This window comes from Bufo bufo, chromosome 3, assembly GCF_905171765.1.
Source record: "Bufo bufo chromosome 3, aBufBuf1.1, whole genome shotgun sequence".
Classification (NCBI taxonomy): domain Eukaryota; kingdom Metazoa; phylum Chordata; class Amphibia; order Anura; family Bufonidae; genus Bufo; species Bufo bufo.
In genome coordinates this window covers 696,957,380-696,972,571 of record NC_053391.1, presented here as the reverse complement: position 1 = coordinate 696,972,571, position 15,192 = coordinate 696,957,380, and positions in this window count along the sequence as shown.

Here is a 15,192-nt window from a genome sequence, read left to right as displayed (position 1 = left end):
GCTTTAGCTAAACATTTTTCATTTTCACAAGGGGTAGCAGGAGAAAAAGCACCCACAATTTGTTTTCCTGAATACAGCAGCACCCCATATGTGGTCGCCGACTCCTGTTTGGGGACAAGGCAGCGTTCAGAAGGGAAGGAGTGGCATCTGGATTTTCTCACAAGGAATTTGCCGGAAATGTTTTTAGATACCATAACATTTTTATTTTTTTGTTGAGCTGTCTTGGAGCTTGTTTGTTGCAGGACAAGCTGCAGGGTTTTTTGTACCATTTTCTGGTACAAATGACTTTTTGATCACTTTTTATACCATTTTTTTTAGGAGGGGAAAGGGACAAAAATTGCAATTCTGTCAGTGTTTTTTATTTTTTATGGGTTTCCTCATGTGGTATATATGATACAATAATTTTATTCTGTGGGTCGATATGGTTAAGGTGATACCAGATTTATATCTTTTTTATGTTTTACTACTTTTGGAGCATAAAATCACTTTTTATTAAAAATAAGTTATATTTTGTATTGCCATATACTAACATCCATAAAATTTTTATTTTTCACCAATATAACTGTGTGAGGGCTTGTTTTTTGCAGTACAGGTTGAATTTTTATTTGTACCATTTTGGCGTACATATGACTTTTTTATCGCTTTTGTACAATTTTTTTTTTAGGAGAAGGGGGTGAAAATTACAATTCTGTCAGTGTTTTTTATTTTTAGATTTTATGGGGTTTCTCATGTGGTATATATGATACAATAATTTTATTCTATGGGTCGACATGGCTATGGTGATACCAGATTTATATCTTTTTTATATTTTACTACTTTTGGAGCATAAAATCACTTTTTTATTAAAAATAAGTTATATTTTGTATTGCCATATACTAACATCCATGACATTTTTATTTTTTCACCAATGTAACCATGTAAGGGCTTGGTTTTTGCAGTACGGGTTGTCGTTTTTATTCTTTTTTTTAGCGTACATATGACTTTTTGATCGTTTTTTATACAATTTTTTGGGAGGTGTGAAGGGCAAAAATTGCAATTCTTTCTGTTTTTTTTTTTTTAAATACATGTATTATAAGTAGTATGATAACTTTGTTCTGTGGGTTAAGGTGATACCAAAGTTGTATAGTTTTTTTATGTTTTGCTCATTTTTCAGCATAGAATTACTTTTGTATTAAAAAATTGTTACATTTTGTTACTATACTATACATCCATAACATTTTTATTTTTTCACCAATGTACCTGTGTGAGGGCTTGGTTTTTTGTGCAATGGGACGTGGTTTCTATTGGTACCATTTTGGCGTACATTTGACTTTTTGATCGCTTTTTATACCATTTTTTTGGAAGGTCATGTAACAAAAACAGCAATTCCATTAATATATATATTTTTTTTTACGATGTTCACTACGCGTATAAGTAATGTGATCCTTTTACAGATGAGGTCAGTTTGGAAGCATTAAAAATTATGTATATTTTACTTGTTGTCTTCATTTTTCACTCAATTATAAATGAGGAAATGGGAAAAGCATTTTTATATTTAATCTACATTTTATATTTCCTTTTTTCACATAAAAAAAATAATAATAATTCTTTACACTTTCTTTTACCACGTCCCACTGGGTTCTTGAGGATCCAGTGGGGCTGACTGCTGTACAGTATACTCCAATAGTCATCTATTGCAATGCACCGTACTGTCAGTTTTACACTGACACTAAGCCTCTGGCAGGGTCTATCAGGCTTTAGGTACGCGGCAAGACAGGATGGCTTTGTAAGGAGTCCGGCTGCCATAGAGCGCGGCGGCCCAATAGAGGAGAGAGATCCCTCCCTGTGTTAACCCCATAGATGCCGCGGAACTACTGGCCGCAGTATCTAAGGGGTTAAACATCTGGGATTGGTGCCAGCACCAATCTCGGCCATTGTAGCAGAGTGTCCGCTGTATGTTATAGCTGACACCCAATGCTGACGGCTCAATTCCTAAGCCACAGCCATCACCATTCTGTATGGCACGGAGGCTGCGGGGGCACAAAGGGGGCTACAAGTGACACAATGGGTGCTGCAGTGGGGCCCAGATGGTACCTGGAAGGTACCTGGATACAGGCTCTGGTCTTCACAGACACGGAGATCAGAATCTTAAACCGGCACTTTTCAGCCAAGTACGCTCGGATTGGTCAGTCTTTACGGACTAACCAATCGGAGTGATCGCTGGCAAGGGGCCGGTCTGATAGGTCACTTGTCGGCATTTCACGGACAGTCACTTTCTTGTGTCATAGTGTGGGGTGTTACTTCGGACATATCTGTACACCCGATTGCAGAAACTAACATGCAATCTAGACGCACAGTTACATCCATATGCGGGAAGAGCCATACATATAATCCCCCTGAAGATACTATGACCACACAGATGCTCCCTTCAATAATTAATGCCACACAGTGCCCTCAGAAATAATAGTGCCCCTGACAGTAACAATACCACAACATAGAGTTCCCCGAAATTAAGTGTGCCAAGCACAAACATACAGGAGAATGCAGCACTACATGCCTCTCACATCCAGTGACATTTCCTCTGATGACATTCTCTTTCCTCATCCTCTCCATTGGGAGCAGACCGTCATGATGGTATTTTTCAGCCTCATCTTGTCTCTGTAGAATTTACCACACAGAGATCTTATGTTCCTCACTTTCCCATCATCCTTCCCCTCCTGGCGCCCCAACATTGTTATCCTGCTGTTACCCCCAATACTGTGCTCCCCAATGCCCCCAAACACTATACTGCAGAAATTATACTGTCATACAGAAAGCCCCCCTTATAGTAATAGTGCTCCCCAAAGTCCCACCATTAGTAATACTCTCCTAGAGTGCCCCAAGTAATAATAATACCTGCATAGCGCCCCCAGTAGTTGTTATTCTCTCAGTTCTGTATGCCCCCAGTAGTTTCTTTTGCCCCAGTACTGCCCCTAATAATTTGTATTGCCCCAGTAGTGCCCTTAATAAATCTTAAAGGGGTTATCCAGCAAAAGATATTTATGACATCCTCAGGATAGGTCATCAGCATCAGATCTGCAGGGGTGCGACATCCGGGACCCCCCGCTGGGCAGCTGTTAGAAGAGGCCCTGAGCGCCGCAGCCTCTTTATAGGCCAGTGACATCACTGTAAATCGGTCACTTGGCCTAGTTTCAGCTCAGCCCTATTCAAGTCAATGGGACTGAGCAGCAATACCAAGCACTGCCACTATGCGATGTATGGCGCTGTCCTTGGAAAGCTGCCAGGAGACGGCAGAGGCTCCTGAAAACAGCTGATTGGCGCAGATGCTGGGACTTGGACCCCCGCTGATGTGATAATGATGACCTATCCTGGAATAAGCCACCGTTATCTTTTCCAGGATAACCCCTCTAATGCCCCAATAGTGCCTCTAATAATACCTCACGTCCGCAACCTGCGAATCAGCCACGAAAGTTCTTCCATCTGCAGCCTGATTCCAGCGCAGGCAGAAGTGATGACATCAGCACGCTGTCCAAGACCCAGTACAGACGGTCGCGATCATGTCATCACATCGAGACCGTCTGTGCCGCTCCACGGCTTCATAGATTGCAGGCCTAGTTGACTGTGGACTGTGAGACTGAACGGCAGGGACGGAATATTGCCCTCAGTAAGAATAATGGCGTAATTTTGTACGCCAAAAGCTGACATAGAAAGTGAGATATTTGGTCATAAATGACTCCCTTTTGGGATAGAAAAAAACCCCGTACCATTCATGCTCGCAGGGGTGTACGTAGGTCATTCCTTCCTAAAATCTGTTAGTGTAATAAAGCTCCTAGGACTCACAATTTTTAGGAAAACTTATCTTTTTTCATTATTTTTTTAAAGGATTTTTTGCCTTCCCTCCTCCTCACCTAAGCTCTTGAACGCAATGACAGCAATAGTAAATGATGTCAGAGTGACACTGACATACATCGCTGTGGGGAAACGCATGTTTGATGGTGTTAACTGGGGTCATTTATCAGACTGGTGTACGGTAGAACTGGCTTAGTCGCCCATAGCAACCAATCAGATTCCAGCAATCATTTTCCAAAGGAGCTGTCAAAAATGAAAGGTGGAATCTGATTGGTTGCTATGGGCGACTAAGCCAGTTCTATTGTTCACCAGTTTGATAAATGACCCCAAACGTGTTTATTATCACACCGCGCCGGCACATCTCATGCTGTATCATATTCCAAAGCTTCCAAGAATTGTCCCTGATCGGGGGCAGATGATGTTTAAAAACACCCAGTGTTTTGCCTGCCAGACAAACCCAAAGCTTTTCACTTCGGACAAATCCAGTAAAAATACACCACCATCTTACTGCACATCGGCATGAGGGAGGAAGAAGAGGGACCATGACCCTTAGTGACTGTACAAGAATTCTCTGGGAATAAATATGTAACTGAATCAACATCTGGTTATTATACCCAGCATGGGGTCAAATGTGTTGATACCATTATCCTAATTAGAGTCAGTAGGTGATGACCTCCCAGAAAAAGGTGTCAAGACAGAATTGTATGTGGCAGATAATAGATGTCTAACCCCCCGCCTCTATTCAAGCTTGGCTTCTCCATTTTTACGTAGATGGCCTCCTTCACACCTCGTTTGTACCAATCGGCCTCCTTATCCAAAACAGGTACTTGACTGTCTTCTTGACTGCCTTTGAAGACAGTCAAGTACGTGTTTTGGATAAGGAGGCCATTTTCAAGAAATCTACAGTAAGTCCAGTTGCCTTGATTTATTCTTTACAGATATGAGGAAGAAGAGGGATGCTCACATGACCCTGAGAGGACGTGGACAGTCTACAGTCACAATCAAGCTTCTGTTCTAGTGTGAGGGACAGAAGAAGAATTGTGTAGAATATGGAAAGACAGGAAAACCTTTCAAAAAGAACCAAGCCTAGATTCGGGAGGACTGTCACACTCCTGCAGCTGAGCCTGATGAATAAATCTGGCCTTACTGATGGTGCCACATCTTGCCACCGTTGCTGCCTTCCTGCCTACCGTCATGTCGCCTGCCGACCGTTATGTATAAAAGATAAGATAAAGGTTTACTAAACAAGGTATAAAGGTGCTAATGCAATAACTAATGACTTTGCTTGGTTCCAATCCTGGATGAGCGACAGGACAAGGACAGGACAATAAGTCATAAAAGCTGCACCACAGATCAGCAGATAAGAACTTCTGCTTGGTGTGGGACACCCCCAATGGTGGGAGATACCTGACCGCAGGTCTACTCTCTACAGCACCATCGAGAACAAGATCACAGACCAGTGGTCAGCCTGCACAGGTCACTATGATGAGGTGAGTTCAGGTGGGCTGAGCAGCCGTCGGTCCAGGAAATGCGACAGTCACGTGGACTTATAGAAAAGACAATTGTGGGTTTCAGCAACAAGGATTCCCCCAATCAAGTCCTCCTCTAACACCTGCATAATTATTTTTCTAAGATTTATTCACATATGAACTCAAAATAGCTAGTGACACGACACGTGGCCTTTCAGTTACAGGTCAGAGGAGATCTGGTTTCAAAGAATGGACAAAGCCACAACCTTAATACAATCCACTAAATAGTTCAAACAAGATGAGGTCTTCTCCTCCATATAGTCACTCTACAATCTTATGCATGAGAAGGACAGGAATGACCACCAGTAATAGAGGCACCAGTAACCGATAGAGAGCAGCCATGCAAGACGACACTACATGTGAACACAACCTTAGGGCTCAAGTACACGAATGTTCCGTGTATTGTGTTTGCCGCAGATGGGAGCAGACCCATTGAACTTGGATGGGTCCGTGATCTGTCTGCACCACAAGAAAATAGAACGGGTGCACATGGCCGGTGCCTGTATATTGCGGACCCGCCGTTGCAGGCCACAATACAGGCACGGCCGGACAACAGACGTGTGTATGAGCCCTTAGGCCTCATGCACACGACCGTTGTTCGTGGCCGCTAAAGATGCGGACAGCACTCTGTGTGCTGTCCGCATACGTTGCTCCGTTCCGTAGCCCCGCAAAAAAAAATAGAACACGTCCTATTCTTATCCGTTTTGCGGACAAGAAAAGGCATTTCTACAATGGGCCGCCTGTTCCGTTCCGCAAATTGCTAAAGGCACATCGGCGGCTTCTGTGTTTTGCGGATCCGCAATTTGCAGACCACAAAAAACGGAACGGTCGTGTGCATGAGGCCTTAGTGTGAGGAATCAGAATTGAAAGAGCTCCTCACCTGATGATGATGATGGAGGATAGAAGGTGCATTTTTGATTCTTAGTTTCTAAAAGAAAAAGAAACACAAACAGTGATTATTTGCCTCCAAGTGTGTGACATTAGTGACGTGTGTGCACTGCTGAGGCATGACCACCACAATCTGACCAGCTATGGAGGAGTAATCTGGAGGCCATTTTGTAGGCTGTATAATAATACTTCTGCATGGTGTTGGTTTGAGCAGCACCTGAGCGCCTGAAGATTCATTTACACAAATGACTGATATTGTCAGAATCTCTGGGCTGAGGGGTTTACTAAATGCACATGATCTAATGTGACATAAAATCTATCTCTGCACAGCGGTGCCCATTTACTAATACCAATATAGTTACAGGGCTGTGTACCCCATATTCCGCAGGAAGCTGTGTGGTGACTGAGGAGTATGATGAAGTACAGTAAGGCCACTTTAGTCCTGAGGCCTCCAAGAAGCCAGCTATGTTGTTGTTGAGTGTTTCTGGACGCTGCTCTCTCCTTCCATCCGGTGCCACCCTAAATGCATTGGCCAAAATCCAGCTTCTTAAAGAGCCAGAGCAAATGTCTGGATGTCCCAGGATTTATTAGGGTCTTCCTCCCTCCATTCTGGGCCTGAACAATACAGTCCATTAGGTCCACCAAGACTGATTCAGCTTGATTTCGACATATACAACCCGACTCGTTTTCTGAGCTTCGTTGACTCTTTACAAACATTTTTGTTGATAAGTTCAGTACACTCAAACCCGCCCAACAAAATCACCCCAAACCCACCTTAGAATGCCCAATTTTATAAGCCCACTCATTTTCAGTGTGAATTTGCCGAAAGTGTCTCTGAAGATTAAGGACATTCTCTCTAAATTTGACAATTAAGCTCATCTAGCTATCCGCTGACCATCCTGACCTCTGCCTGATCTCTACTAAAACCTGTCCCTGTAATGTAAAGTAATGTCACCAATGCAGTATGTAAAGCTGTAAATTCCTATTAACAGGCTGGTAACCACCACTTCACATCAGTCATCACTAGATGGTGCTGGTACGGTCTCCTCTTTTTTTTTTGTAAATATTTTTATTAGTATCACCAATATACAAAATTGTAGTACTTTTGGTTACAGAAGCAAAGTTCAGAATAAAAGGCAATACATACTTTTATCATTTCTTAAACAAAGAAGACCCAACCCCCCGAACCCACCCTCCCCCCACCCAACTAAGTCACATCTGCAAATACTATCTCACCTATAGTTTCAGCAAACTGCTATTAGCTTTTCCAACTATGTCCAGAGCTGTCAATAGAGTGATTACCCAATCATTGATAATTTCTATATAACTAGATAGCTAATTTTCCCAACGTACCTTTAAGGGCTTCTAGATTATACCATTCTGTGTACTTGAATGATTGCATAATCTCATTAATAACCTCTTGTTTGAAGTTGTTTGCAATAAAGATTCTCCATTTTTTGAAAAACCCTTTAGTTTTCTTATCTTTATTAGATTCTGTGTCTAATTTATCAATATACATGAAACGCACCATCTGTGTCTTCACCTCATGAAGTCCAGGTACCCCTGGTTTCAACCACCTCTGTAGAAGACAACGCAGTGAAATCACCAATACTACATCTAATATCAAGGGGGGAGAATGTTGGGATTCCTCAAAGTCATGGAATAGCATATTTTCGGGTGTTAAACTCCAAATTTCAGCTTTTGACCTGACTCCAAATTGTCTGCACCTGCACCTGTGGACACAACCATGTGCAATGCGTCAGATCTGCTTTGTCTAGATCACATTTCGGGCAGGCAGTGAGAAAATCTGTCTTATCTGGCTTTTTAGGAAAGGTGAAAGCATAAATGGCCGAGTGTATTAAACGCAAGTGAGACTCCCTCCACACCTCACAAGGCACCGCCTTGCACACTCTGAGCCATCCCTGTAGAATTTTTTCAGGTGTGACTGAAATATTTAGCATCTTCCCCCATTTTTTGAAGAGAAATTGGGCTGAGGCTTTATTACCTGATTCCCTTAATACTTTATATACATATGATATAGAGACCTCGGACTTTTCCGCTCCTAAGGAGAAAATCAAGGAGGCACCTGTGCATTCACTTACTACATCTCTCAATCTATCCCTACAGAAAAGATATACCTGCTGGAAAGGTAACATATGATGTTTATCTAGGCTTTTTTTTTACAGAGTTCTGGAAAAGTAAGATATCTTTTTTCTGTAACTTGAAGAAGGTCAAGTAAAGTTTTAATGCCCCTTGATCTCCATACCTGGAACATCTAATTCGAAACTCCTTGTGGAAATTCGGGGTGTTGCCAGATACCCATTACTCTGGAGGCCAAGTAAGGTTTTTTAGCTAGTTTGCGGGTCTCCTTCCACGCCACCATTGTATCACGAATTATCAATGAGTGTTTCATGAGCTGAGGTAGAGCCTGTCTCCTAGAGTGTAGTAAATTCACTAAAGGCCAAGGGTGGGACAACTGTGATTCCAGGTCATAGTTGGAAAAATAGCTAGTCTCATGTATCCAATCTAAACCATGTCTAAGAAGGCATGCCAGGTTATACAATCTAATGTTTGGTACATTAAGGCCACCTAATTCTCTAGGTAACATTAACTTAGCTAAGGCGATGCAAGGTCTCTTACCCGCCCATAAAAACCTAGTGATCACTGAGTGAAGGTCACAAACATCAGAGACGGTCTCCTCTTAAAGGGACAGGAAGTGAGTAGTGAGAGTGAGGAGAGAGTCCGTTCAGAGTGAGAAGAGTCTGATGAAAGTTCACCATGTAGCTACCACTTTAGCCCCCTTGGCAGTGGCCAGGCTGAGGGAGGTTGGAGGAAGAATCATCAGAAGCTGCCTAGCACCGACCAGTGTAGAGTTATATATAGAGCAAATCTAGTAGAGATAGCAACAGTCATAGCACCTAGTGACCGGGTGACTGGGAGAAGCCTCAAGCACCTGCACACACCACTACAACTAAGCACAAAGTTGTGTTTTACCACATCTATGGATCATGTGGATCTGTTTGTATTAGCAACCAGTACAAAGAATGGAGCAGAAGTCGCATGCCTGCCATTAGGGAGAACCGCCCTGAATGTTGTAGAAGAAAGAGAGAGAACGTAAGATTATATTATATCCGGGACTTTGCTGTTAGGAAGGGGACCAGTTACCTAATAAGCACAGATAAAGGACTCATTGATACCAGCAAAATGAAGTACCGTATTTTTCGCTTTATAAGACGCACTTTCTTTCCCCAAAAGAGGGGGGGAAATGACAGTGCGTCTTATAAAACGATGGTTGACTTTTTTTTACAGGGCTGACACTGATATATCGCGGGCCGCTATGCTGCACAGCGTGGCCGGTGATACATCAGTTACAGTGCGGGGAGGGAGGAGGGGCTGGAGGCAACTCACAACGGGGCCCGGTGCAGTCACTGTATTACACCGGGCCCCGCGCACAGAAGTCTCTTTGTATGTAAAATGTCAGCTAGTTTATCAAAAGGAGAGCGATTGATTCAGGATTAAAGAAAGATTTTACATACAAAGAATAAAGTACTGTAATGCTGTGAAACATAGGGCCATGAGGGGGACCAGCATAAGATGCTATATGTGTGTCATCCACACATATAGCATCTTATCCTGGCCCCCCTCACGGCCCTATGTGTCACAGCACACATCCCGCATAACAGTGCATCATCCATAGATCCCCCCCATAACAGTGCATCATCCACAGATTTCCCCCCCATAACAGTGTGTCATCCACAGATCCCCCATAACAGTGCGTCATCCACAGAGTCCCATAACAGTATCATCCCCAGACCATTAGTTCAAAATCCACAAAAAGCACACCTTTTGGTTAAAAATATTTTTTTTTCTTATTTTCCTCCTCAAAAACCTAGGTGCGTCTTATAATCAGGTGTGTCTTATAAAGCGAAAAATACGGCATATTAGTGTCATCAGAACATGGAAGCCTGGTAGTGCCTTACTTGAGCCTGTCCGTCTCAACTGAACCTGTCTCCTGTAATTATAGCACACGTAGGAGCAGAAGTGTATCTGAACACCTCCAGAATAACTGAACCTGTAACTGTCACCTCAAGGCAAGTGATTCTGATTAAATGTTCCATTTATTTATTCAAACGGACTCCTCTTAATTCTACCATCTCATTGACACCCAAGGGTGCTGGCATCACGAACCTCAGGGACCCTGCCTTCCCTGCATCTAAAACCCATACCACCAAGGGCACCTCAACCAACATCTGGTAGGAGATCCCTTAACACCAGAATGTACCCCAAAGGTATCCGTTGCTATCCTTCTCATCACTACATGCTGCCCAGGGAGCTGCAGAAACATGAGTACCAACTACTACCCCCATCAGGCCACCACACTCACACATTGCCCCTGCGGCCCCAGTCGCTGCATTTGCACTGTGTTTGCACAGAACTGTGGAAAGGGTTAATGAACACAGAGACTTTTGGGACTTTTTAGCTAATAATGAGAAGCTAGTAATTTTCCACAGCTACCATAATGTTTTAAGAAGCGCATGTTTTGGAGGAAAAACTGCTGTGTCATTCCCATTGAGTATCATTAACCCTTTGGATACCAGTGCCATGCATGTGCGGCGCTGGTAGCGCTGTGCAAGCATGACGCCCGCTCACGGTAATTAAATGCCTTAGATGCCGCGATCAAGTGAGATCACGGCACGTGAATGCGCAAAAACCCTGCGCGGCCGATCGGGACTTCAGTACATGCGCTGAATGCACTGAGTCTCTCAGAAGAAATTCAGAGCATTAATGCTGCAATTCTTATTTTGGCCAACAGGCCAACATAAGAAATGAGCAAAATGCAAAAAAATTGTCATTTTTTAAATCCCTTATAGTTTAAAATTAAAAATGTAAAAACATAATATATAAGGTCATTTATAAGCATTAAAATTATGATAAAATAATTTAAAATAAGTAAAGAAAAAATAATATAAAAGTTTAAATCACCCCACTTTCCGTATAATAAAAAAATAATACCTAAATAACAATTAATATAAACATCCTTGTTATCACCGTGACTGAAAACACCCATAATATTAAAATTAAAAAAATCATCTGTCCATCCAGTTCGGCCTGTTATCGTGCAAGTTGATCCAAAGGAAGGCAAAAAAAAAAAAACCCTGTGAGGTAGAAGCCAATTTTCCCCACTTTAGAGGAATAAAAAATTCCTTCCCGACTCCAATCCGGCATCAGAATAACTCCCTGGATCAACGACCCCTCTCTAGTAGCTATAGCCTGTAATATTATTACACTCCAGAAACACATCCAGGCCCCTCTTGAATTCCTTTATTGTACTCACCATCACCACCTCCTCAGGCAGAGAGTCCATAGTCTCACTGCTCTTACCGTAAAGAATCCTCTTCTATGTTTGTGTACAAACCTTCTTTCCTCCAGACGCAGAGGATGTCCCCTCGTCACAGTCACAGTCCTGGGGATAAATAGATGATGGGATAGATCTCTGTACTGCCCCCTGATATATTTATACATAGTAATTAGATCTCCCCTCAGTCGTCTTTTTTCTAAAGTGAATAACCCTAATTTTGATAATCTTTCAGGGTACTATAGTTGCCCCATTCCAGTTATTACTTTAGTTGCCCTCCTCTGGACCCTCTCCAGCTCTGCTATGTCTGCCTTGTTCACAGGAGCCCAGAACTGTACACAGTCCTCCATGTGTGGTCTGACTAGTGATTTGTAAAGTGGTAGGACTATGTTCTCATCACGGGCATCTATGCCCCTTCTGATGCAACCCATTATCTTATTGGCCTTGGCAGCAGCTGCCTGACACTGGTTTTTGCAGCTTAGTTTGCTGTTTATTATAATTCCTAGGTCCTTTTCCATGTCAGTGTTACCCAGTGTTTTACCATTTAGTATGTACGGGTGACTTGCATTATTCCTTCCCATGTGCATAACTTTACATTTGTCAGTGTTAAACCTCATCTGCCACTTATATGCCCAAGTCTCTAATCTATCCAGATCCCTCTGTAGTAGTATACTGTCCTCTGTAGTATATATACAGTATACTGTCCTCTGTAGTATATATACAGTATACTGTCCTCTGTAGTATATATACAGTATACTGTCCTCTGTAGTATATATATACAGTATACTGTCCTCTGTAGTATATATACTGTGTACTGTCCTCTGTAGTATATATACACTATACTGTCCTCTTCAGTGTAAATTACGTTACACAGTTTGCTGTCAAGTCTAGAACTTACCTCCTCATAGAAACTGATTAAATTAGTTTGGCATGACCGATCCCTCATGAAGCCATGCTGATATGGCGTTATTTGCTTATTTCCGTTAAGATGCTCTAAGATAGCATCTCTGAGAAAACCTTCAAACAGTTTACCCACAACAGATGTTAGACTTACCGGCCTATAGTTTCCAGGCTCTGTTTTTGGACCATTTTTGAATATTGGCACCACATTTGCCATGCACCAATCCTGTGGGACATTCCCTGTCAGTATAGAGTCCGCAAATATCAGAAATAAGGGTCTGGCTATGACATTACTTAATTCTCTTAGGATACGGGGGTGTATGCCATCCGGTACTGGCGATTTGTCTATTTTAATCTTTTTAAGTCGCTGTTGTACTTCTTCCTGGGTCAGACAGGACACTTTTAATGGGGAATTTATTTTTACATTCTGCATTTCATCTGACAGTTTATTTTCCTAAGTGAATACATTGAGAGAAAAATATTTAACAGCTTTGCTTTCTCCTCGTCGCTCTCTGCGACTCCCCCCTCATTACTCTTTAAAGGGCCGACACCTTCAGATTTATACTTTTTAACATTTATATAATTGAAGAACATTTTAGGGTTAGTTTTACTCTCTTTGGCAATTAATCTCTCGGTCTCTAGTTTGGCCGCTTTTATTTGTTTTTTACATGTTCTATTTTTTTCCTTATAGTTTTTCAGTGCTTCCGTGCTACCCTCCTGTTTTAGTAATTTATATGCTTTCTTTTTGTCATTTATTGCTTTCTTTACAGTTCAATTTATCCACATTGGTTTCTTTTTGTTCCTTAACCTTTTATTCCCATACAGTATGTACCTCTCACAATGAGATTTTAGGATGTTTTTAAAGATATCCCATTTTGTGGCTGTATTTTTATTTTTGAGGACTTTGTCCCAGTTAGTTAGGGTTATGGCCTCTCTTAGTTGGCTAAATTTAGCTTTTTTGAAGTTTGGTATTTTTGTTCCTCCCTGTAGAAACACTCTTTTGAATGATAATTGGATGGTTGGAAGGTTTTTACTTTACTGCTAATGGCTTAACGGAAAAAAATTGTTTAAAATGGCCGATTTGCAATTTTTTCATTGCTTCTCTTACACAAAAAAATTAAATAAAATGTGATCAAAAAATTATGCACACTCCAAAATGGTATCAATAAAAACTATGAATAGTCCCACAAAAAAAGAGCCTCTAAACAGCTCAGTAGAGATAAGTTCAAAAAAGTTATAGGGGTCAGAATATGGTGATGTAAAAAAAAAAAAAAATCTCAAAGTTTAAATTTATTTTTACACTATTTTACATTTATGGGGTATCGTTGTAATCGTACTGACCCATAAAATTAAGGGCATTGCCGTAAACAAACCGTTGTGGAAACCCGTAAAACGATGGAGGGATTGCTCTTCTTTCCAATTCCACCACAATTTTTTTTCCTGCTTCCCACTACATTGTATGCCATAATTAATGGTGGCATTAGAAAGTATATAACAAAACAATAACAAGGACAGGTGCACTCTGCAGTCTCACTATACCCTCAAACTGATTTTAAAATTGAGAGATTAGTCAACGTATCCTACGGTGTAGAACATGTCTAAGCCCGGACACCACGCCAAGGTTTCTCAAGTAGCCCGGGACCTAACACTCTCCTACCTGAGCCGTATGGGCGATACCAGGAGCCAGTGGGCAAATTACAGGAGCATAAGGCCGACTCACAAACAGCTCACCAGTTACCTCCAGCATGTAGCCATGCTTCCAATGGGAGGAGGGAGGAGTCTGCGAGTCCCACTCAAGACTGGCTGATATGACCCAGGCCTCACAGGTGCACCTAAATGTGGCCTGTAGATGGAAAACAGGCACATTTAAATTGGAGTTTATACACCTCCAGAAATCTATATATACAAACTAAGAAGACATGTTGGCATTAGCAGGAGGTGCTCAAACCCACATGCAGTTGTGCATATATATCTCAAAGTTTAAATTTATTTTTACACTATTTACACATAAAAAACCTACACATATGGGGTATCGTTGTAATCGTACTGACCCAGAAAATTAAGGGCATTGCCGTAAACAAACCGTTGTGGAAACCCGTAAAACGATGGAGGGATTGCTCTTCTTTCCAATTCCACCACAATTTTTTTTTCCTGCTTCCCACTACATTGTATGCCATAATTAATGGTGGCATTAGAAAGTACAACTTGTCCTTCAAAAAATAAGCCCTCATATAGCTATGTGACTGGAAATATAAAAAAGTTATGGCTCCCGGAAAATAGGGAAGAAAAATGAAAACGCAAAAACGAAAGAAAAAACCTCCAGTAGCCAAAAGGTTAAAGCTCGAATGCAAGTCTTTGAGAGACGAGGAATGGTAACATTGTATTTGTGCTGAGTTTCTCCACTCCACCCCTCCCACTAGAAGGTTCTAGTTCAGCTAGAAACTTTATATAAGGAGAGCAGTCAGAGACCGTAGTGTGCTGCAATTATGGAACAGTGCTTAGAAGAGGAGACTCTGCCAGATACTTGAGTGACCAGAAGAAGACGCTTAGATAGGGAGTTCTGCTGCCGATAGCTCTATGCAAGTATCTCTCGTCTTGCAGTTTCTCTCCCCAGTACCGGGAGACAATTCCATGTGCAAGATCTGCAGGATTAATATAGTATGTGGGCGTTTGAGCACAAACATAGGTACC